This window comes from Ambystoma mexicanum, chromosome 6q (assembly GCF_040938575.1).
Source record: "Ambystoma mexicanum isolate Mex_15411 chromosome 6q, UKY_AmexF1_1, whole genome shotgun sequence".
Taxonomy (NCBI): Eukaryota; Metazoa; Chordata; class Amphibia; order Caudata; family Ambystomatidae; genus Ambystoma; species Ambystoma mexicanum.
The window spans coordinates 267,171,431-267,197,526 of NC_090937.1; the positions used below are offsets into that span (position 1 = coordinate 267,171,431).

The 26,096-nt window shown below is 43.0% G+C and overlaps 1 protein-coding gene across 2 annotated transcripts in view; it reads left to right on the plus strand.

Annotated features, from left to right (window-relative positions):
* The window catches only part of ELOVL6 (ELOVL fatty acid elongase 6), a 390,580-nt gene that overhangs the window by 219,045 nt on the left and 145,439 nt on the right, over positions 1 to 26,096 (plus strand). The gene's annotated exons all lie outside the window — the stretch shown is intronic.

Here is a 26,096-nt window from a genome sequence, read left to right on the forward strand (position 1 = left end):
GGCGCCCCAAAAGGTTTTGAGAATCTGTCCCCTCTCTTTGCTCTATACAAAGGGGCCTGCACCTTTGTGTCAGGGAGCACCGCTCTCCTGACTTTTGAGGCCCATTTCTTCTCTTTTCAGCTTTTGTGAGGGAAGACTATGCGTTTGTCGTGGTCATATGGAGGAAAATGCACCTTTGTGATGGGTTCGGTGCATAATTTTCTGTGCCATATGTAGTAGAAGTTAAAGGTTTTTTTATGGTGCTGAGTTTCAGCTGTTTGTGTGTTTAAAAATGTCAATAAAAAGATTATTAGAAAAGGAAAAAAAATCAAGAAATCTACAACAGTTACTTATTAAATGATATCCAAAATGAAACGAGCATCTATCCTCAAATAACTGTAAATAAGGGAAACATAAGGTGTGAACTGTGGCCAGAGACAGGGGCTGCACAAAGACCCCAAGAGGTGGATGGACAGGCTCTCTATAGCTAGTGGAGCGGCTCCTGGGTACTGTCCATTCTTGCACCAAACTTTTTTTAAAAATTCTTTGTAATGCCAATATTACTGTCTGGTTTCTGTCCGTGATTCTGAAAATGTTAGGCAGCGTCTGTATTTGTGAGGTACAGGTTTGGGGGAAATTTGTTTGGTTCCAAGTCTATGGCTCCCAGATCTTCAGTGGAATATTTTTGGTAAATGGTGTACCCAGAGTGGTAGGCTACAGGAGGCATTTGGTTTGGTAGAGTTTTCTGTCCTGGACATTGGCCACAAATTGTGCGTTATCAACTGGGGGAATAGGCGTTGACTGTTGGCGCATGCTATCCTGAAGGTTGATGGGCCAGATGCCGTAGTCTAGTCAAAGTACAGATATCTGAAAAAACAGTGATGGCTCACACCTTGCTGGTCGTGTTTTAGGTCGTTGTGTTGGATTGTCCTAACCCTATGTTAAAGCACACTTCCTTATAGTGAATGTCATGTCTGTAATTTGTTGTATCAATGTCTTTGGAACGTTTTGCTTGCAATGGACTCAGGATCTTTTTTGGTTTTGGCTATTAGCTAGCACTTTAAGTGTTGCCTCTAAACCAAAACTATTGCCATGGGAACTGAATATAGGAGTGAGATGGGATGTGAGAACAGAAACACAGCCTGTGAGTGTTTGTTTATTTACCCAGTTATTGACCTCCATGGCCATGCTAGTCCATATGGTAATTCCCACCCATTACCTGCCCTTTTACACCGAAAACACCCCTAATCCCCAGAGATATCTTTGAACTAGCTCTGTGCGTTCTGAGCTGAACCTGGCAGGTAAGGGCTTAATTGTAGTTATAAACCAGCTCAGCCGCATGATTTATAAGCAATGTATTTGTCCTTGCATCCCTTCATTGCACTGAATATCTGTTAAAAACAAGCATTGCCAACTCAGTTTGCCCATCTGTCGTCTTTAGAAAAGCATTTGCTAGGGGCTACCATAATATCCTGAACTATTAATAAATGTTGCAGCTGTTGCCATCTCATAGCCAAGTAGTACCATTATGGCATTGCCTGTAAATACCTCTCCAATGCCTACACAAAAGCCCAAAATGTTTGCTTTGCCAGCGTTGTTTACAATGTCTTTCCTATACTTCACATGCCTTATATACCCTATCACTTATAATTTTCTTATATATATATATATATATATATATATATATATATATATACGCTCTTCCTCCTCTCTTTCTTCCTTTCTTCTTCTACTTGAACTGCCTTTTACATATGTTTTCTTTGAATCCCGGTCTCTTCTTCTACAATGTTTGTAAAAATCATTAAATTGATGAAATCAAATAAATAAATAAATACATTATATATATATATTCATATATATATATATATATATATCTGTTTTCAACTTCAATAGTCAATGCTTCTTTCATCTAACTTCATGCATTTGGTGATGATAAATACAGCATAGGACAAGCAGACTCTTAAATGTATACGCCATCTCAATTCTTCATCAGACAAGTCAGAGAGTGTGGTCAGATAATTGTTGTATCGCTTTATGCAAAAGGGGTGTATTCACAATGCGGCAGCATACAGTTACTCTAGTTTGCCTACTTGTGGGCTTAAACTATATCTGAAAATAGTCTTCAAAGTTAAATTAGATTTAGCTTTCTTCTGTTGGAAAATCCTTGTAGATTGCATCTGATTTGCAGAATAGGGTCCAGTTACACTCAAAGTAGGAAGTCTGACACGGAGTTAGCCTATGCCATGCCATACAGGAAAAATGAAAGAATCACCTGAAAAACAATCACACCTTTAGGTCAGCAACGCCAGGCACCCGTTACTGCTATGGCTGGGTGTCACATACATCTGAGAAACAGTCATCACAAATTAATAATTGTAATTTACTACTGTCGACAAATCTGGGTAAACGGGCGACATTGGTGGTCTGGCATTTAGTACCTTGCTCTGAAGTAACATACTCCTGGTCAGAATCGAAATAAGTGCACATTTTGCAAATGGCCCTAAAATATGTTTTCTTAACTTCAATATAGTTTGCCAGCACATTGTCCTTCTTATTCTACTCAACTCATGCAACACATGTGCCTGCACTTTCCTTAGCTTTTACAACTCTAATCCAACACTCAGAGATGGAGCACTCAGCTGTTATTTACATGTGTTCGGAAACGCTTTCTAAGACACCTTTGTGGATGTGTCACTATACTTATAGAGATACACGTTTGTAGGTAGGTGCCTCTCTGTACGGTACCCCTGCCTTTCACCAGTAACTAGCCTGTCTTGCACCTTTCACTTACAAGCTATGTCTGAAATTCACCAACCCTACTCACATTAAGCCAACTATCAATCTTCTGCACACGGCAAGCTTCTGAAGTATGCTGATGTATACTACAGGTGTTCAGACTTTTGTTCAGCCAAGGAAGTGGTCCTCACCTTTTGGCTCCCCTGATGTCTTGGACTCCATTTCCCATCAGTTCTTGTCAGCATAGTCAATGATAAGTGATGTGTGGAGTCTTAGTCCAAAGCATCTGGAGAGCAACAGTTTGGGATTTCAGGGTCAGTCATGGTGTGCCTAATGGGTCAGAAGAGAAGAATGTGAGTAGTTTGTGGCCCTGGTCCTTTTGAACATTTTTGTGGTGTGTCGGTGCTGTTTTGCACACAACGTCGAACCGATGATGGCATACTTTATGCATTCAGCATTCTCCCGCAAACTTTTGTGAGTCATTCTTGGGAGAATCATCACAGTGTGTGAATATTCCTCGCTTTTCTCACAATTTTAGCATTGGGTTGCAGGTTCCCACCAAACACAGCAAACCTTCTGCTCCTTTTTAATATCTGCATTCTTTCCTTCGGCTGCATTATCTGCAAGTAGGTCTTCACCTACTGTATCAATGCGGATGATACTCAGACTTTTATTAAACTCGCAAATCTTGGCATTCCGTGTATCTAACCATGGGAGTGTCCATGACAAGTAGACCGCGGGATATGTTCTAAAAAGCTCGAGATGAGCCGCATCACGACAGACATCCTGATGGTTTGTGTACTTGGGCTGCTGCAGGAAATTACACTGCCCCTCGTGAGGTAGCGATTTGGCCCCACTACCTGTGCAGCAATGAGGCAGATTTATAGGACCATGGTGGCTTTCTCTCCTGCCCCTCTGCTGGTGGCACCCTAATTAGCTACCTAGAAATAATTTATTCTTGTCCGTTCCCTGAGTTTTCCCTAAATCGTTCTTGCTCCGCTGTTTTTTTCCATTTGAGTTGGCCAGTTGCCCTAATCCAGCAGACTATGCAAAGCATCTGAGCATCTTGATTGATGTCGACTTGTCTGGATTCTAAGGTGATAATCACTTATCAACAAATGGTTTGTTCACTGTTCTCTGGGAGCAACTCGCACTCAGCTACGTAGAGTTCCACACTTTGGGCCCGATTCACAGAGCATTTCCCAATGGGGTTTTGCCATTTTAAAACGCTTCTGTGAATTAGGCCCTTTGCCTCTCTAACCTGTATCCCTTTCCTGTGGCACTCATAATCCTCTCTCCAGGCGCTAGCATGTGTACCCTTAATAGCCGAGCCTTCTATGTGTATCCATGTTTGCGTGCTCTATCACTGTTTCCTCTTTCACAGTGCTCTGTTGCTTTCTCAGCTGGGTCTGTGCCACATAGGTAATTTTGGGACAGGTTGGTGCAGCGCTCACACTTTTGGAATACTGAGCATTTAGGGAACAGAAGATCATCTTTCTTTAGAATTTCAATTAAATCACGATAGGGTCGTAAATTAATTGAGATTCTAAAAAAAGATAAACATCTGTTCCTTGATTATGTGCCATTATTTTATTGGTGTCTGGCAACCATGCGCTCTTGCAGCAAGATGGTGGCATCATACAAAATATAAGGTCAATTACATTAGACCATCACAGTGTGATAATTTTTCTGGAAAGGGAAAAGGGAAAAAACAGGAAGCACAAGGACTTGTCAGAAGCATGGGATGATTTTCAAACAAGTGAACAGGCATATCTTCATGCGATTGCGAGTTATTTTGGAGGGTAAAATTGATGGAAAATCTGTCCCCACCTTGAAGCCTCTTTCAGATTTTGAAAAAGGTAGCAAGACATAGCTGGATGACGATGATATGGTATTTGGTGTTCAAGTTGCAATGATATGATGGTCCTTGCTTGTACAAAGCCTTGTCAGCGAGACATAGGGTTTTATTTCAAGTTTGGCAGTGTGGGAAAAAAGTGGCAGTAATTCTGTCACCATCATTTTCTGACAGTAGCAGGATGAAGTATAGTTCTGGCATTGAATTGAAAGATTTTACCTGCAGAAAGATGCTGGTGGCAAATGGTGGATTTACTGCTCATGGTAAATCAGATGATTTTCCCACAATGTCCTTTGGATTCCGAAAATGGGGAATGGCACTGCCGTCAGCCCACTCATTACCCTGCAGAGAGGAGAGGATTGGGAAAAGGGTAATCTACAGGCTCCAACAGTCACTCAATTCCACCAAATGTCAATATATGTCTACTTACTTCCAGAGGACTGAGTGGTAGTAACGGGAATGGAGTTTGGTAGTAACGAGGTCCAAAAGAGTTATTACTCAGAATGATTTCATGTGTAGCCCATTGCCAAAACATCCCCAAACAACATGACACATCAGAGCATAACATGTCATCAAAGGTATATCTACGCAAACCACATATAACCGTGTTATTCTAGTGCTGACTATACAGTCATCAGACATATCAAAACCATGAAATGTTCTCCCTTATGTACAGGTTAGGTGGGATCATGGGTAGTCAGTTTGTTGGTAAAAACCACATTTGACTTGTTTAGTCACTTAATGCCAATTTTACTTCTGATTAATTCATTACACATTCATGATATTGATAATTTAGTACGATAGCTACATCATATACAGTGTTATTGTTAAGATGGGCCGAGCTTCTCACAGGGAATGCATAGTGCATAATGGCTGTCTCTAAAACTGGATGGAGAAAACATGAATACACTGCCAGAAAGGCAGGTTTGCATTGTCAACACAAGAGGATTCTGCCGCATTTGCAACAAGCTCAAAACCATGTGGCTCAATTACTTCTGGACCTAAAAAAGATCTAACAAAGATCCCACCACATCACACATTCCCTGAAATCCCTTCTTTGCTCGGCAGTGGAGCAAAGGATCTCTGCCAAGCACTTGTGCAGGATCCATAGAGTGTGCGTCATCAAGGGCCAGCTGTCCAAAAGTGTGATTTGCCTGTCTCTTTTCAACGAGAAGACTTTTGGTCACATGGCACTAAACTCAGCCCCCAAATCTAGGAAAAGAAACTTTGGGTTCACCGAAGAGTATACTTAATCATCAGCCAAATCCTCAGTAGTTTCTCAAGTGTTAGCCAAAGAAAATGTAAGGTTGAATCATTATTTTATTTAATAAATCATTTCCCCAACTTAATAAAAAAACTAATTTAAATGAATAAATAAATAAAGCATTTTTTTAAACATTGTGTTCTCATGTTCTCTTCATTTTAATCAACATCACATCCTTATTTAAAGCATACAAGCTAGAAAAGAATAGATCAAACAAAAGCAGGGAACAACTGTATACAAGGCTTCTATGTGTTATTTTAATGAAGCATATTATTTTGTGGTAATTACTTAGTGGAAATTACTTTGAATTCGTTTTTCGATTTTTTTAATTGGGCCTCTTTCTCCACTCACTACAACCCCTACCACAAACCCTCCCTAACTCCCCCTAACCCTTAATTACATCTATAGTATTACTTCCTCACAGAGTAAGTCAAAGTAATTTCAACAAAGTAAACCAAGTACATGACCTAAATTACTGTGTTGAAGCAACGACATACACATGAAACAAGGGATGTTTCATGTGCAAAACTATTGCTACTGAAAGTGGAACACTTCAATGATGCAAAGTGCTAAGTTGAAATGAACAGAATGGATATAGCATGTTACGATTGCCATGGCGAGCCATGCATTTGCAAGCTACAAGGTATCTTACATGGAATGTGAGTTTCCAACCTTCCGTGTCCATCACATAGAAATGTATAATAGCTTCTGTCCTCTCATGCAGGACACACGCTGAGGGGACACGTGAGAAGAGTGTACTCCATCTCCCAACTACTCTGCCCTCTTATAGGCCAAACAAGGGAGAGGAGAGGATTGGGACAAGGCTTATCACATGAATCCTGAAACCCTACAGGCTCTAAGTTGGCACTTGCCTAATGAACAGTCACTAAATTCCACCAAATCTCAATGTATGTCTACTTACCCTACCTCCTTCCCACCACACTAGATTTTGCAAGCCTCTATGGATTTTGCTAAGTCACACTTCAACCCTCCACTGCAACGCACCAGCATATACTGTGCTCTTTATCCCTCTCAGTCCACACAGAAAAGTGGCCTCATTCCTTTTTGGTTGAACACACTGGCCTGTAATGTTATTCAAGAGATTCACCAGCAAGCAGGTTCTGCCAAGAACCCAGTGTGCATTGGGAAAGGCCAGTCACATCTAGCAATATCTGACATGTAAATGGCTAAAATGGCTTTTAATTGACCTAGACGTGGCATCCTGCATGTTGGGAAGTCTTTCTATTTCCAAATATCTTCCTCTCGTACCAATTTCACCAAGAGAGCTTAGGTCTCTGACTATGTCCCTTACATAATTTCCAGACCTCTCTCTTCACGCCCTCTGGCAGCCTCTCCCACAGAGTATCTGGAGAGATTTTCCAACATGATGTTCCTCTGAGAGGCCTCTCAGGCAGGAGCATGTCCCTCTGCCTGACATATAATGGAAGGTCTCCAAAGGAACAAACCATGCTCACCCCTCTCGCTTCCTTGCCACTCCTTTTCTCCAATATGCAGATCTATGCCCCTAATGCTATATTTAATCAGGAATGTCTTCTGACATGGTCATATTCGATTCCCTTCTGCAGTCTGCACTCCATATGTGTCTCTCTGAGTTGCTACATTGCATTAAAATGAGAAGGCAAAATATTCTGCAGGAGCTGAGCAACAAGAATCTCTGTCTTCTGGGCCCAAACAGCTTTTTTTCAACAGGAGTTTGTCAGAATACTTACATGAAACAAGCAAAGCCTTCCCATTATTAATATCGTGTATGCTAACACACTTCCTTGATGCTACAAAGTCTATTTCTTCTTATTTGTCCTGTGCCAGAGTTTTAAGCGGCTAAGTGCAATACATCATTATGGTTGTTTGTAGAAGTGTAACAACCCTGCATGAGAAATGCTCTTGGATTTTCTCCACACCTGCAGAAAATCCTCACATTGGCAGACATCATAATAGGAAAATGAGGGGGAAAAAGATGAAACCAGATTTTTACCGGAAGCACCCGCCTTGCTCCCAAACATCAACATTCACCAATGCACAAATGACATGCAGCTCTACCTCTAACTATCCTCCATTTATGACATCTACAAGCTCAAGGCCTTCCTTACATTGGTCCAGTCCTGGATGTCCACTATAGCTTACCTGAAGCTCAACCCTTCCAAGACCAAATTCCTGCTGCTGACCAACAACACCTAGATTGCTTCACACCCCAGCTGGCTAACTCCTTTGAGTTTGACATCAACTGATACCTCTCCGTCATGCAGCACATGGCAAGAACGACATAAATGCCTTGAGGACAACGTTCTCTCCTGACAGGTTGTTTGTAGATCCCTTGCTGTCGAATTTCCCACCCTCCTCCTCCACCCATTATCTCCCTGCTCCCTTGTATCTCTGCTTCCCTCACTGTGTCTTTCCTCCTATGACTTGTAAAGTGCTCTGTTGCTTCCCGAAGCTAGGTCTGCACTGAATAAATGTCATAATAATAATAATAATAATTATTATTATTATTATTATTATTATTATTATTAAAACAACAATAATAATCCATGCACAATTAACACGTTCCAAGCAGTCGTGATTTATAGTTGGATATTTAATGGCTACATACCTTGCACAGATGGGAGTGCCATGTGATGCAAATGTGCCTGCAATGTGACAACATATTAATGATGCATGTTTTTCAGATTAATGCTTTATTATATAATTTACTTATAACAATTTGCTTCATGGTTCGCTCACTTGTAAGATAAGGAGAGGCAATTAGTCTTGTAAAAGGTCCTTCTTCCACTGTTGTTGGCCTTACTGTATATGGCCCTGCAAGAGAAGAGGGGGTATTTTCAGTGTGATAGCGGGAAAGGCAGATACAAAAACCTGTCTAGTTGATGGGTGTAACTTGGAAGTACCCGGACTGTGTGTGCTGGTATGGTACTATCAGTGTGACAGAGACAACTGGGAATATGATTTTGGGATAGGTTAACCCGGGGTCACATGCTTAAGTGTTTTGGGTAAGGTTACTCAGTAATGGGGAGGAAATGTATTAGGAGTAGAGGTTAATTTGACTATTGTGCAATTAATGTGTGTATGGTATACATAGGCCAGGCATGTGGAGGCCATATGTGTGTGATATGTGTATGTAGTACAAGGTGGCAGATTTTAGAGGTGAGCAGGTTAGTCTGTGAAAGAATGGAAGTATAGATGGAGGTCCTTCTGGAGTGGGGTTGAATGTCTCATCAGACTCAATGACCAAGGTAGTTCATTATATATTTTTGGTAGTGGGTGTTTGATACCATTTTAAATTCGTTGGGGTCCAGAATGAATTTACTGTAATTGATAGTGTATGTCCCATGAGGCAAAGTTAGTAAAAGTAGGTGTAAAGTTGGATGGGTTCTTGTGCTCATTTTGTGGTGGGATTAGCTCAATAGCCAGGTGCTTAGCTGCTTCCTGAAGATTTAGGAACCTTTCATTGTTAGGAGATATTTGAGTAGAGAATTCCAGAGTTTGGTTGCTAGGAGGGAGAAGGAGGATCATTCATGATGCTTTCTGGTCAGGTTTGGTATCATTACTAATGAGTCGTTGATGGATTGAAGTGCACTTGAACGTATGTAGTATGAGAACTTGTTACAGTTGATTTTATCTCACAGCCATGGTAGGCATGGTGTTGGATGCATAGAGCGTTGAAGTGGTTCCTCTTATTGACTGTGAATCAGTTCAATTATTTTCATCCATAAGTGTAACGTTTTTGTTCCATTTTGGACACTTGTCGTTTTTTGGGTAAATATTCTGGTAGTCTAAAGTAAAGGCTGGTGGGGTAGTGAAGTCTTGAAAGTAACAATCTGATAACTGCCATTGCGGCCCTGTGTGTGAAAATCAAGTCGAGCATGATGCATCGCATGCTACGGAGTTGTAAAAACTAGCTTCTTATGATGGTTTTGACCTGTGGTTCTTGCTGTCCATTGTGATTACAAGGTTTCTCACAGAAGATGTGGGCAGTGGGCAATGAGGAACCATTATGTGGAGCCAAGAGATCGCTTAGGGATTAGGAGATGTTTCAACGCAGATCATGAGTTATGTTTCGAGTCTTTTTGAGGTCTTCCAAGAATCCACGTGTGTAAGGCAGGTGAAAAGGTCTGGCATGTCCATTGTTGAGTCATTTGTGAGCTTGTAGATGATTTTACTGCTGTCTGCTTAGTTTAAGCCAGTGAGGCCTGTGTTGTTTATTAGATCAAAGACAGGGTCAAACAACTGTTGAAGAAGGTAGAGGAGAGCTGGTACTTAGGGGTACTCTGCATTTTAGTTTGTGAGTATGTGATCTGAAAGGAGCTTTGTGTGTTGTTTCCATTCTCTCAGGAAGGAGGCAATCAAGCGTAGGGAAATTCAGTTTACCCCAATGTCCCTGTGCCTCGTTAGTAGGATCTGGTGACAGAGGGTTTCGAATGTGGATTCAATGTCCAGTAGTATGACTGTTTGTTTTTAAAGAAGAAGTCTGATGACTGCTGTTTTGAAGATGAGAGCGACACTCCGGTGTTCCATGCAGATGTTGAGAAGGAAAGGAAGACAGTGTTAGTCCTGGTCATTTAGTTATCATTGGGTAGATGCTAGGATGACATGGATCTTCGAGAGAGCCTGCTGGGTTGCTGGAGCGGACTGTGAAGAGAATGTTCAGGCAGATGAATAGATGCATAGACGCTTTTGTCAGTATCATTTCTATGGTTGGGTGAGGCGTTGTTGGGTATCTTCTGTTGAGGTGACCTCGGATTTGTTGAATTTTGTTGCTGAAGTGTGTTGCAGTGGAGTCTTAAGAAGGTGTTGTTAGTCATGTTGCAAGCTACAGGGTTCTTGAATTCCTGGATGATTTGGAATACTGCCTTCTTGTTGTGTTGTACGTATCTAATATGATGTAAGCAGTGGGCTTTATTTTTCAAATTGCTTTGACAATTTCTGCCCTGTAAGATTGTGGTTGCCGATGGGAGGCCAGTTTGTTTGTCAGAAGGTTGCTTAATCTCCATATTTTCTTGAATTTCCAATTTTCTATTTTTTATACAGCTCAATTTAGGAGTAAACTACTTGGCACCTTGCTCCTCTCGTGAGGTTTTGAAAGGATTGTCTGGGTGTTATGCTGTTCAAGGGGATGTTTATCCCGGTGTGAATGTCATTAAGTTTGTCATCTGGTATTTTGGTATGCATTGCAGTAGTAATAAGGGGTTTGGTTGCTTTCAGTTTTTCCATCAGGGTGCTGTCAATGTTAATTCTTCAGTTGTATGCTTCTGGTGATGGATCTGTTTAAAGATGTAAATCTTGCCTACGATGGGGAGGTTGTTTGAAGGATGGTGCATTTTCTGTATGACATGCTTGTGCGGGTGGATCTGTTTAAAGATGTAAATCGTATGTATGATGAGGAGGTTGTTTGAAGGATGTTGTGATTTCGGTTAGTGTCTTTTGGTCCTCTGTGCAATAAGTCTCCAGCAGAATGTGTGAGTTGTTTATGTAATGCCTATGTTGGGAGGTGGTTGGTGAGGTATCTTGAGTTGAAGTGCATGAGGGGTAATTTGAGGTAGCGGATCGAGTTCCTTTCGGTGTCTGTCATTGATTGGGCTGTAGGTGTTGTGAAAGTGGACTCCTTTTGCTTTTCATTTTCTTATTTCTGCTCTGAGCCTGCAGTCTTTATGACTTCTATCCATGATGAGATATTGCTGGGTGAGGGGCATTGGTAGTGCTCGTGGGTCCAGAACAGGGGGTTGGGGGATGGAAATATATCAAAGTGGGCTAGTTGAGTTATTATTGACCTATAAGTAACAGGGGTAGATTAGTCTGAACAACCTTTGGTACATCGCCCGGAAAGGTAATCTAGTCATGAATACGTAGCGTTGTGAGCTACCTGAAAGGCGTGCTCAAAACAAAATAGACTAAGTAAGTCTGGCTATGCAACCAAAATATTTAAGAAATAGAATAGGTCTGTCTATGCAAAGAGTGTCTGTCTTTGCAACAGTTATTTTGGCTGAGGAAGGGATAGAAAGAATGTGACTTTCTAACGAGAATCTGGTAGTGAAACATCTAATCTTAGTACACATTAAAACAAACCAAGCTATGCGATATACGTCTGTTTGTGCAACACACTGATCAGATTAAGTAATAGAACAAGTCCGACTATGATATTTTGGGTTTGGCTATGAAATAATACATCTTGGAAAGCACTAAGGAATCAGGCTTTGAAAACTTTGATTAAGTAACATAATAGAACTGGATATGAAAAGAAGGTCTGGCAAATCAAGTACACCAAAATAAATTTGGCTATGCAAACTAAGTCTGACTATGCAACAAATTGTCTGAGTAAATGGTACACATTTAAATCTGGTTCTGAAGAGATAGTGTGGCTATGCAACAATTATTTTGAGTAAAATGGATCAGGCTGGGCACAAAATAAACAGAGAAAACAATAAAATAAGATAGGCTATGGAAATGAATTCACTATGCAACTATTAGTCAGCTACTGTGGTCAGATAAATCTTTCTCTGCAAAAAAAGTTTGGTAATACATCAGTTAATAAGGGTAAACAATAAACTATATTAGCTGTGCAACAATTAATCTGAGTAACACTTAAATAAATCTGCTTCTGCAGAGTACTACTGGCTATGCAACAGACAGAGTAACAGAGCATTTAAAAAACCTGAAATGTCGTAATAAAATCTATTGCCTTACTTGTTAAAGTGTCTAACATTAACATGTCCATTCTGCATTCTGAATTCTGATTTTTCTGCTAGGCTTTCTTTATACACTCGGCTCCCAATAATCAAAAACTCAAAACATGTTACGTTTATGTTCGATGAAATCTCTTCCTTTAGTGTTTTAGTTTTCAAAGAAGATTTATTGTTGTTCTTGTTAAAGGCAAAACTAATGATACTGATAAATACACCTGTAAGGGTTTATGCACCCATAATGGACGGTTAGTATAATGTACTCATGACTAAAACATTGACAGATATATTCAATTCATAAAGAAGTTACTTTGAGTCATTGATTTTCTCCTGACTTTTCTTAAGTCAGAGCTACTCATATTCACTTTGTGAATGGAATAGCCATCTCCTGGTGTAAGTCAACAATAAACCACAGCAACTTCTTTGCAAACTGCCCTCATGGTAGCTTGCCAAATGTATTCTTGAATTCCATTTACAAAGCAACATTGCAATAGAAATGGGCAGATGCTAATCCCTCTGGATCAGTGATGACACATATTAGCCACCATCTGGTGATTCACGAGACCTCCCACGGGAGACAAGTCACTGCCCTTGTGCACGTGTACACAGGAGATTCACAGGTGTACGGTACTCACCTCGCAGATAAATAAATAGGAGGCACTGCGTAGTTATTCCAGGGTGCTGCGATCGCCGCAATTTCATTGACAATTGTGGTAGTGTTCCAAAATTGTCACTTTCGTGTCAGCACTAAATTTGCACTTAATTGCAGGCACGTAGGGAGGGTGCTGTGGCTGCCATGAAAAGACTGCTCCCAAAAGGCCATTGCAGCTCTCTGCAGTGGTATCAACGGTCCCGGTTTGCAATCGGGTGCATCATTTATGAATGAGATGTTGTGACATTTTCTGAAAAAAATGGGCGCCCTAAAGAAAGAGAGCATTTTACTGTGTGCTGGTTTTACAGTCTCTCTGTATTGTAGATTCTCCACATATGGTGACAGTGCCTCTATGCAAGAAGAGCAGTTTGTCAGCGTGAACCATCTGCACGAATCACACCGCACACTTGCAAGATCCGTTCTTCGTTGGTGTTTATGCCTGACTTACGACTCACCCCAACACAAGCTCCCCTGTCTGTTTTATTTGAGGCAGCACACTGTCCCTGCAATGAGGATAAGTAAACTCCAGCGCTCCAGACGGTTTGGACTACGACTCCCATGATCCTTAACCATTGACCATGCTCGCTAGGGATGATGGTAAGTGTGCCCCAAATCCTATGAAAACCTGAACATTGGAACCCCCAGCTCCAGATGTTGCTGACCCAAATTACCCGGACATAGCAGCAAATTATTCTTACTACAGGCAGGGTCAGCCCTAGGCATGGGCATTCTGTGCTGTTGCACCAGGTCCGCACTCTTGGGTGCCACGCAGCCACCAGCTGCAGCAAGTATATGATGTTATAAAAATTGCCATTAATGGGTTATGTGCTGCTTCCAGGCACAGTGTTTTTTATGCCCGTCTTTGTGAGCCTGTGATGTCAGCAGCCAACCCCACGTGACTCTTCTAGAGACGAGCATTAGCCTGTCTCCCCAGAAGCCCATTAAACCCTATGGGTCCTCACAGTAAGGGCTTATCACGCTCTTTGTTTTGGCATAGCGTTTAAAATGGAAGCTCTTTATAAGTAATTAGTCCATGTAAGAACCATTGTTTTGGACAAGGCGTTCAAAAGGGGTATTTTATTCTGAAAGCACATACAACAAACTAGTTTCATCTTTTTTTAGGACAATTAAAACATGCTGACAAAAGAACTTGTAAACTATCTTGCTCGTTTTCATGTGTTCGCTTTTTGGTGTGTCAAATACATTTATTATTTTGTAGAATATCACATTTCACTCGCATCATGTGAAGCATGACTTTGTCACACGATGCAAAACAGCCAGGTTACCTTTTCACATGATCTTTTGTTACGAGTCTAAGTCTTGACAGAAAGCCTACAAGCCATTTTTTTATCGTTTTGTTCAATTGCATTCTGGTATTTGTAGTATTCAATATGGGAGGAAATAGAGCACCAGTTGTACTCTTTCTTTTTAACATATTTCTATAAAGATGCCTCTATTTCTGGAGTACTTTCGTGATTATCTGTGTACTTTTCAAGGCCTCTTTATAAAACACAGTATTGTTGAAAGCCAAACGTGGCGGCGATGGGGGGAAAAGATCAGAAGATACATTGGTTGTGATGACTTACCAAGTCCATGTGTATGGGAAGAGTGGTTGCTGGACTGAAGGTTATGTTCTCCCTGGTCCTGAGCTGATTTTCAGGGAATAAGTTGTGGGTATATGTGGGTTGACAGTGTCCGCTCACTCTTCATAGAGCGGACTCCATCCCCCCTTAGGTGTTTTATGGCCGACAAGCAAAAAATCTTGTCTGGTCAAGTGTTCGGCCACCAAGATTTGAATACAGAGCCTCATGCTCTCAGGGCAGACACTTACCCACAAGACCACGTGGAAGTGTCTTTAAGGCACATGTCTTGTATTGGTATTTTGCTTTTCATGGAAGAATTCAATATAGATTTTTGCGTTTAAAAGATTAGCAACTTTTATACTTTACAGGCAGTTTTATAGTAAAATCTCCTCTAGCTGGCTCTTATTCAGCTATTGATGGTTCATTTTTTGAAAGACAATCCCCCACACACACTGTTTTATTTTGGAGTCGAGCCCTATTGTTAACATTTAAAGACCTGTGGAATTGCTTTCCCTGATTGCCTAAATACCTTCTCGGCAAATGGGATTTGCCTTGATTGCACTACAAGGCAATCCTGCAGGAAAGGCACTTTGCCTGCCCCAGAGCAAATCTTCTCCTGTAAATCCTTGGAACATGAAGGAAACAGCACGCCATAGTTAATGGCCATAACTTTTGGCTCATTCCATAAATGTTGGGCAGGTGCGGCAGTATGCAAGTACTGTGCCGAAGAAGGGCAGGACTTGGAGTAATGAAGATTACACACATGTACTCCGAGAATGACTTCTGTGTTCCTCTTCCTAGTCCAAATACTTACTTGTGAGACAAACCAAATCCAGTAATGCAGGGGCCTAAATAGTCACTCTGGTCACCAGATACCATGCACACCTGCCACCAACAATTTATTGAGCATTCTCCAATAAGCATGACTCTGAGTGCACCCCTGGACTTCAAACACCAATATGAAACTCCAGTCCTCATGGCAGGTCCCCCAAAGCTCAGACAAGAAGCTCCAGCCAGAGGAGTGATTCTTTCTGTCACCCTCCAACCCCTGCAGGGAGAGGATACTAGTTGCACGACACAGCCCAACAGCCCTTATGGGACCCTGCCAAAGGCAAGAAAAAATTAAACTTCAGAATGTTCAGATACTACAGTGTTACACATCTGGCGGGAGCGGTGGAACATGAACAGAAAAGAGAATGTAAATGAAAGAAGGGCTCCTGATTGTGTTTGTTACCTCATAATTAAATACGAGGACGAGCATGAGGGAAGTGAAGGTAGTGTAGTTACTGTGTGTTTTAAAAATAATAAAAGCATTGCTCGGAGATTAAATTCTTTGACAGGCAAAAGGATCATCTAAATTAAAGGTATATTTCTGGTTTGGACAATATGGCCAAATATATACACCATAACAAATCGACTAATCCAAAATAAGACTCAATCCTGATATTGCCACATACATAATAATAACAGTTAACATTAATATACTGAAGCTCAATTTATTTGATCCCACTGATATTAAAGACTAATTTTGTGACGTCAATTTCTGTGATGCAAATAAGGGTGCCCTACTCATCTTTTCCACCCAGGGCCCCACAAATCCTTGGGCTGGCATTGACTACAGGCAACGCCTTCCCCTGACCACTTCGGAATATCGGGATTGTGTGCTAACAACTGTATGCGCATTCAACATGTTATATATTTTGGGTTCTTATAGAGTGATTCATGCTGTGGAGTCCAGCCTTTAAGTACAGGACCAGGATCTGAACACATGATGTTCAGCATTGTCTTGCTTCCAAAACAAGTGTGTTGCCCCTGAGCTATCTTCCCAGACCATTCACTACCATTTTCAAATTCAGAAAATCCTCTAAATTTAGAAATATATTCTTTACACAATCACTGCAAATGAGGTGTCTTGACATTTACTGGTGCTATGTTGTGAGTCTCTCACGTCAACGAAAACAGGTTTGATCCCAATTTTGTTTGGTCCGTGTTCCATGTAAATTGAAGAAATGTGCTTTGTGGTCTCAGCTCAGCTAACGTGCGTGTCCTTCGCCTGTTTGGGTGTATAAGTGCCTCAGGTCACCAAAACTATCTTCCAACTGAGTATTTCTGGAATTTATTTGGGTTGTGCTTCCATACGGATCGTCTGTATTACTGAGGCCATTATTGCCTTTACTTTGCTTCTGCATTTTGAAAGAGATTCTTCGAGGCTTGTTCATTCAAGAGAAGATGGTGGGTCTCCTGCCGAAGCATTTAGGAATGTGGAAACGTGCACTGTGCCGTAGGGTGAGGCATAATGGTTTCTGTTAAACTGTATCACACTCTTCGCCAGTTGCCAGAAAAATATCACAAAGTCTACCTCCCTCAACCCCCCACAAACCCTCCCCCCGAGACAAAGTAAATATATTAGCCAGTGTTTCCCAGGTAGGACATAGCTAGAAATGATTGTCCATTTGTGACCTCTCAATCACCACAATGGGAAATAGCGAGCAATGTCCACCCGTGACTGCTTGGGTGCCGACATTACAGTTTGGACCTAATGTTGAATGATTTTTATATTTGTAATAATTTTCTTACCCTGTATTTACTGTGCCCAGGGACATCCGCACTGCATAGGCCCCTATTTCTAACTGTGCCCAGGTTGCTCCTACAGGCGCATCCTGGGACTCACTGGCCCAGGCCGTAGACACGCCCACCTGCTTGCCGCTTCTTAATTGCCGCAAGTCGCAGCTGGCAGATGCAACCTTGGACTTTGACATCCCCTGCCGCGACTTTGATTCTTGCAGGGCCACACCTGACAGTCTCTGCTGTGCTATATAAATTGAGGCATTCATTTTTCTCGGCCCGGGTCCTGTGCTTTTGGATGGAAGTTCTCCAGCTATTCCCTGCAATTGCCTCAAGCAGCTTGTGTTCCCCTTTTTTCCATTTATTATCCCACATTCGGGATATAAAAGCTTTATAGACCTCACCCTGAGGCAGTACGTGGAGTAATGGGCCTATAAACATTGTTAAATGCCCTCGCTGCACATAGGCCTTTAGCTCAGTCTTCAGAACCCATAACTCCAGTAGGACCCTTTGGCTCAATCTATAAAGCTTAATTATAACCCTTGGCATGTTCAATTCGTGTTCTCATTGGAGAAGATGCAGGCTATAAGAACCAGTATAGCTCAAAGAATGGTTCATATAACCCACAGGTTGTTCAGAACACTCCATTCCAAGGGGCTACCGGAAGGGCTGGTGCATCTGCAGGCAACTTTCTCCAATATCCTATGCTGATTTGTATACACAGGGCCCGATTCATGGAAATGTGCGCAGAAATCCCGCAAGGGCCGCACACCGAGAAGGACACTGCGTGAGCCTTTGTGCAGAGTAAAAAATGTGTGCCCGAGTATTTATGAAATTGTTTGAATGCCCCCCGGCACACACACATGCAAAGCATGAACTGCCAGATCAGCTACCTTTGCATGCTCCCCCGGATGTGAATATATGCACCCTTCAAACAGACCTGCATCTCGGGGACCCTGCGCAGGATCCCCCGTAACTGTTCCTGGCACCCCGACAGCCTGCGTATGAAAACTCGGTCTAAACTCAGAATATTTGCGTGCAAACCCCCGGAAACTGTTCCTGCACCCCGCTACACTACTTACGTGTACCCCTAAGTTTCAGCGGAACCCCGGTTGAGAATGCGGACCCTGAAATCCACCTTGCAAATCCTACGCGCAAATGTACTTAGGCCTGCCTTCGGGTAGCGGATCGTCTGGAGGTCTTGAGTGGCCATTTCCCGGCCGAGAGGTTGCACGATCGAATCCATGAACACGTCTCATACTGGATAATAGTGGGCGTGTGAGGGACTGCCTGCAGGCTGTCCCTCGGAATGCCCACTTTTTTGCATGTTCTTCCCCATTTTTGGTGTTCCTCCCCCTTCCCAGCCCTCTGTGCAAGCCACGCTCTGCATGGAGTCTCGCGCAAGGCCCTCGACGGCCAGCACAAAGTCAATGCAAGTCCAGGAAAAGTACCACGCATTCGATTCTATGTATAAACAAAGGTGGATTTGCACGCAGATACATGCCCTATTTTCCATGCGAATAATTCCATCAGTCGGGTCCACAATCCTATTGGCCAGTCAAAGGAAATTGGCAGCTGGATTAATAACTATAAATATTGTATACTTTTAAGAGCAACACAGGTTATAGCTGTACAGGACGCACAATTGGGCGCACAGAGTGTTATGGGCCCACAGACCTTGTTAAACACCCTGCATCAGTTAGGCGTTTAATTTGGTCTTCAGGGCTCATACCTCCCGTTATGGCACCTGGGTTCTATGTAAAGCTTGATTAGCACCTGGAATGGAATGATGGAATCCTGGGAGCCAATTGGGATCCAGGTCTTCCAGGCAACAATGGCGAACATATCCACAAACCTGCCAGCTAGCAGGATAAGTATCAGCCATCCCGAGCGTACCAGGCTTCCCCTGTTTCTTCACATCACTTCTCTGCTTATCTTTCTATATCTACCTGCCACACTGCTTATCAAGCCACCTGCCTGGGTACTTCTCACCTGTCCTACAAAAGTTACTTGGCAGTTTAAAACACTTTACCTCTAAGTGAAACAACTATGCTGATCCTTCATAGGACTATAGACAAAAATCCAATACGTACATTGACATTGTATGGGATTTACTTTCTTTGAACAAAAAAGACATAACATCAGAGAGGGATCTTTCTTCTCTTGAACGTAGTTGCCTGTTCACCATCACGGTGCTGATTATATTGGCATGTATTGTTAGAGCATGGCGAATTATAAATTAGTGTTTCCATCACATATCTATATAAGGAAGCACGAATTAGTAATTGATGGAAAATTACATGTCTAATGTGGTAATGGATAAGGTGTTCTAAGTCTCAGATGCTTTTTTTGACACACACTAATAGACAATGTAACATATAAAGCGTAACTTAAAGCCACGCCTATATAAAAAGAATAGTCAACACATGTTGCAGTCTATAAAAACTCATTTACAGCCTGGCACGTTCATATTTGGATAACTGCCAAAAAGCATTGTAATTACGATTATGCCATTAAATCCCATATTCATATTTAGCATAACGCCTGGGATCAATGTGAACGTTTTTTCAAAAGGAAATATAACGTCCAATGCACCAGTAGAAATGTATCTTGTGCCTAACAGAACTATTTAAATCTTGTAAAAATGAATATACCTGGAGTGGTCTGGTCATATTCTACATGCAAACTAGAAAGGTAAGCCTCTTGGACATCAATACTGACATTGTGGGGGTCTTGTGGGGCTATGGCTAAGGAAGGTTTTACTGAGCCCTTCATTACTTGCGGTTCAATGACTCGTTTGAGACACTGAGGGCAGTCACAGAGAGAGAGAGCAGTTTGGTGTTCCTCAGCAGAAGAGACCTACTACTCAGTTATGTAACTAACCCAAACATATACTCCCAGAGAGAGGTCCACACTGCAGACTCTGCTAGAAAGAAAGTGCAGTGCAATATGTGGGCAAGTGGGGCACCAGCACACAATAGATAATCATTGGCAAAGACAATAGCTTTGTTTTTGCCAGTATTCATTGCATTTTACGTATATAGGCACGAACTACCCATAAACATTGGGTGCATCCCAAAATAACATCCATGCTGAAGTGGCGGTTATCACACAACTAACATTTTATATCAGGAGCTGAAACATGTATCCTGCAGCTTACACAGCCTGCTATGAGGGCCAATAACATGATCTCTTTACAATTCAGCCTGGCATTATCAATATTACAACCAACTTAGGACCCAATTAACATTGGTGTAAATAAAGTAGAACACAACAGTTTAACTCCTAGGAATCTGTTTACTATGGGGCCAAAAGGTAGGACTGTACAGCTTCTAAACAAAAGCATACATACCTGATCGATGAGAACATGTGTACCGTTTGCTAACTATTGTTTGCAGCAAGGTGCTGATATTGGTCTGTACCAAGACCCAGCATCAATTTACCTATCATGCCCATGCAAAGAGGGCCTCAACATTCATGCAAACATGCTAGTTATAACTGATGTTAAGAAGATCCGATAGCATGAAGACCATATGTCTATATCCAGTTTTGCAACATTTGAGCAACATTCACGCCTTATCATTTTCCTCTGGGACAAATAAATGAGCTACTCTGTCCTTGAAAATGTGGAACTACGACACATAATATGCACGCTTGGGTAAAAGTGCATCATTTCTGTTGGAGTGACTTGTGAGATGTGAGTGAAGAATGTCCTCCATAGTGTTTCTCTTCTGTGTGCTGCAGCCCAAGTATGATGTCATGGAATGTTGATGACAGTGTTCCTTGTTGAGGTATAATAAATGTTCTAATGTTGTCAGTTGGAGAAAGAGCTGAAGGAGAGGAGTCCCTCAAATGTTGGGGGTCTTCTTATGCTGTTATATACTAAATAAAACTTAAGTATCACTTACCTGTCTGCGCCAGCCTCTTCATAACAATGGCGACGAGGATGGGATGTCGAGGCCACAGCGGATAGGTGAGAGGAGACCCCCAGCAGCCAGCCACACCTGTTTAGCTCCGGAAGGCCGCTGAGGACCCGCGGAGGAACGGTCTGCACCGCCCCAGAGCCCGGGTGAAGAGGAGCGGCGGCCCCATCCCAGTCAGTTGGAGCCGCGGTTCGCCGGGGGGCTGCTCCACACCATCTGTGCGTTGAGCGGGCCCCAGCGCGAACGACAGTACAACCGCTGAGGTCCATCGGCGTGAAGAGACTCCCAGTACGACCTTACCGCCCCAGAACCCCGGTGAAGAGAGGTGGTGGCCTCCCCCCCAGTCAGCAGGAGCCGCGAGTTGCCATGGGCTGCTCCGCATCGCAAGTTCGTTGAGCGGCCCGTCGTGAGTCGCCGTGGGCTGCTCCGCGTCGCTTGCGCGTTGAGCGGCCCTCCACTGTGAAAGACGGGACGGCCGTCTGGAGCCTCTCCAGTCCCACAAGGAACTGATCCATCTCCACTGGAGCAGGCGTGGTGATAAAGTGGGGGCGAGCGGGCCCTGACAGGACCAGAGGCGCAAGGGAGGTTGCTCCACCCCACTCCTGCGTCGAGCGGCCGCCCACCCTCGCAGGTGCAGTCTGCCGCTGTGCCCCTGGTGTTGAGCGCCCACCGTACACCTGCATCTTTGCCAAGTAAGTGCAAGTTTTGTTTCTGCCGCGGATCCTGCACGAGACCCATCCCCACGGTTGTTCGACCTGAACGAGAAGGAACCAAATTCGAGCGAATTTACCGTATTCCTCAGAATAGAGGGTCAAGTTACATCAGGAGGGTGCCAAGACTTTACCGTAACAGATGTAAAAGGGGGTAAATCAAGACTGATTCAGCATTCTGCTGTGTAAAATGCTACTGCAAGTTCGTTGAGGGGGCGGTAACCTTACTGTTGCAGCAAAGAGGGGTTTACAGTGACAGCAAAGGTGTTCCCAGCATCAGATTATCCCAGCATCAGATAGGAAAATCCTTGTGTGTCGACCCAGCAGAGAAGAGTTTTTTTTTTGTTACAGCAAGTACATAAGATCCTTAAATACAAGAGCAACAAAGGAAAAAAAAAAAAAACACTACTCTGAACTAGAATTGCAACTGAAGACATGGCAGCTTTACCCGGCATATCTGGACCACCCATATTTATGCCTACGCCAGGGGCGGCAAAAATTGCCTGGCCCCAATGGCGCAAGGGTTTTATGCATTATATGAAGGCGGCTGGGGGAACGGCATATTCCAGCGAAAGGAAGGTAGCGTTATTGCTTCATTTTTTGGGTTACGAAGGCCAAAGAATTTTTGAGACTCTCCCTCATTTAGCAAGTGATGGAAGCGGGGATGAATTGAATGATTTCGAGTCGGCTCTGATGAGACTAGACAAACATTTCAACCCAAAAAGAAGCACGATTTTAGAACGTTACAATTTCCGCATGCGTGTACAAACCCATGGGGAGTCTGTTGAAGACTATGTGACTGCCCTCCGTCATCTGGCTCTAACGTGTAAGTTTCAGGGAAGTTTTGACGAGCACATCCGTGATCAATTCATGACACATTGTAGGTCAAATAAGATACGCGAGGAACTGTGGTTGAAGGACGAGCCAAACTTGGACGAGGTATTGGACTTAGCCAAACGAGTAGAACATTCGCTGGCATGTGTCGCCAAGTTATCAAAGGCCGAAGGAGGGGACTCCAAAGAAGCCAAGCCGGAAGTATTGAAGGTGAATGAAGGGAAGAACAAGAGGAAGGGAAGAAACAAACAAAAGGAGAGGAATAATACGGAAGAAAGAAGAACTCAAGAGTCGACGCAAAGAGAAGAAAAAAAAGATGAGAGATTGTGCTATAGATGTGCCAGTGCGACACATTTTGCTTCTTCAGTAGTTTGTCCAGGGCGGAAGGCGATATGCAATAAATGCAAAAGGAGAGGACACTTTGGGACGTGCTGCAAGAACTATCAGTTTAGCCAAGTGAATCAAAGGAAAGTCCTATACGTGAATGAAGAGGAGGAAGGGAGGTCATCAGAAGATGACACCGTAATGACTTTGCAAAATGTCATTGTGAACACTGTCAATGTTGTTGGTAGGGATGATGTCCTGGATGATTGTGAGCGCCCTTATACTGTGTTGACCGTGAATGGATGCAAGGTATCGATGATGGCTGATTCGGGGTCGAAGATCACGCTGATATCCAAATCCGCATTTGAGGATGAAATGAAGGGGGCAGTGTCGGCATTGTCGGTGCCAGACATTTGTCCAGGGGAATACAACCAAGAAAAAATTGAATTGCTGGGGTATGTCTGGAGTAAGTTTGAATTTAAAGGACGATGCTGTGAAGGGAAGGTGTATGTGACAAAGAAAGGTCAATCCTTGCTAGGATGGAGAGAGCAAAAGAATTTGGGAATCAGATTGGACCCCAACCATCCAGATCAAGTATTACAAGTGTCAGAAGCATGTTCATCACATAGCAAGTATGTGAGAGAGCATGGAAAGGTATTTGACGAGACATTGGGAAGAGTGAAGGGTTTTCAGCACCAGATATTGTTGAAAAGAGGCAGTGCTCCCACCGTGGCGAAACTCAGGCCCGTCCCTTTTGTGTTAAGGGACAGAGTAAAGAAGGAATTGGAGAAACTTCTTAAATCAGGTGTGATTGAAAGAGCTGGGGGGGTCGAGTGGGTTTCCCCGGTCGTCATTGTGAAGAAAAGTTCAGGGGATCTGAGGCTGTGCGTTGATATGCGCGAGTTGAATAAGTGTGTGTTGGTGGATAGACACCCACTACCCAACATGGGTGAATTGTTGACCATGGTAGGTGGAGGGAAGTACTTTTCTAAACTCGATATGACGTCAGCATATCATCAGGTGGAATTGGAGGAGGGATGTAGGAAAGTTACGGCGTTTGTGACACATGAAGGAGTGTTTCAATTTAGGAGGATGCCCTTCGGGTTAGCCTCTGCTTCCTCAGTGTTCCAGAAAATCATGGATCGCTTGTTGAAGGGGGTGAGGGGTGTGTTCTGTTTTCAGGACGATGTGTTGGTCAGCGGATTGACATTGGAGGAGCATGACAGGAATTTGTGTAAGGTGTTGAAGATATTCGAGGAAAGAGGAATCACTCTTAAGGAAGAAAAATGCAAATTTGCAGTGACTAAAGTGGACTATTTGGGATATGAGGTATCGGGAAATGGTATCAGACCCAAGGAAGAGATGGTGAATGCCATAAAGAGAATAGAAAGACCTATTGATAAGAGTGAACTACGCTCTTTTTTAGGAATGACGGAGTTTTATCAGAAATTTGTGATAAATTATGCTGATAAAGTACATGAGATGAGAAAAATTTTGAGGAAGGGTGCTGAATTTGTGTGGAATAGTCAGTGTGAGGCGGAATTCAATGGTATAAAAGAAGAGATAAACTTAGCCCAACCTTTGGGGTGTTTTGACACAAGAAAGCCATCCATCATCACTGTGGATGCTAGTGAAAGAGGTTTAGGTGCGGTGTTATCTCAGAGACAAGGCAATGGGTCTGAGGAGGTGATAGCTCATGCCTCGAGGGGCCTCAAGGGAGCGGAAGTGAGGTATTCCGTTCTCGAGAAGGAGGCGTTGGCATGTTTCTGGGCGGTGGAGCGATTCAAAAACTTTGTGTGGGGTGTTCGTAGTTCGGACTGATCATAAACCGCTTAAAGCCATATTCGAGAACAAGGGCCTTGATAAGGTTTCCCGCAGGGTGGCAGGATGGGTCACCAGAATGCAAACGCATTGTTTCAAGATGGAGGTTATTCCTGGGAAGGAAAATATATTGGCTGACAATTTATCAAGGATGAGAGTAGTTGATTCTGATGTTGTGGAAGATGAAGAGTTGGAATTAGTGTTCGTTAACACAGATGGTATAGTGTCCAAGCAGGAGTGGTTGGAAGGGATGAGGAGCGATGAGAATATAAATAAAATAATTCCGTATGTTGTTTCCGCCGCATGGCCCAACAAAGTGGAAGTGGCAGAGGGCGCGAGGCCGTATTGGGAAGTGAAGGATGAATTGTCGGTCATCGGTGGGGTATTGTTCAGATGGGGAAGGGCTGTGGTTCCGGTTGGACTGAGGAAGAGGGTGATAGAACTGGCACACAGTGGTCACATAGAAGTTACCAAAACCAAAGGGGTGTTGAGGGAAGACTATTGGTGGCCGGGCTTTGACAGAGAAATAGAAAATTGTTTAGAAAATTGTCAATTTTGTGTCAAGAGTGGGAAGGGATCAGTGGCTAAGAAGCAACCTTTTGTGGACGTGGGTCTTCCGTCCAGGATATGGAGTGACCTCGCCATGGATATCCTGGGTCCTGTGGAATTGGGGTATGGGCGTGGAAAGTTCATAGTCTTGGTGGTGGATCTGTTCTCCAGGTGGGTGAATTATAAAATTGTGAGAGATGTCACTGGAGAAACCATGATAAAGACTTTGCAGGAGATATTTTCCAATGAAGGTCTGCCGGAGAGTTTGTTGACGGACAATGGTCCCCAATTTGTAGGGGGGGATTTCACCAACTATTTAAGGAAATGTGGAGTGCGTCACAAAAGGACTTCATTATATCATCCCGAATCGAACGGTGTTGTTGAAAGGATGAATAGATGCGTGATGGAGAGTATTCGCATGGGGGAAGAATGTGGATTGGATAAGTTGGCTGTAATACAGAATAGGATCTGGGCCCTAAGAATGGCGCCTCATTCAACGACAGGGCTGTGCCCGTTTGAGCTTATGAGGGGCAGGAAGCCATATTCCATGGCGTGTCCGCCGTGGCTGGGCAGGAGTAGGGAAACTGATTTGGTTATTGATGAGGTAAG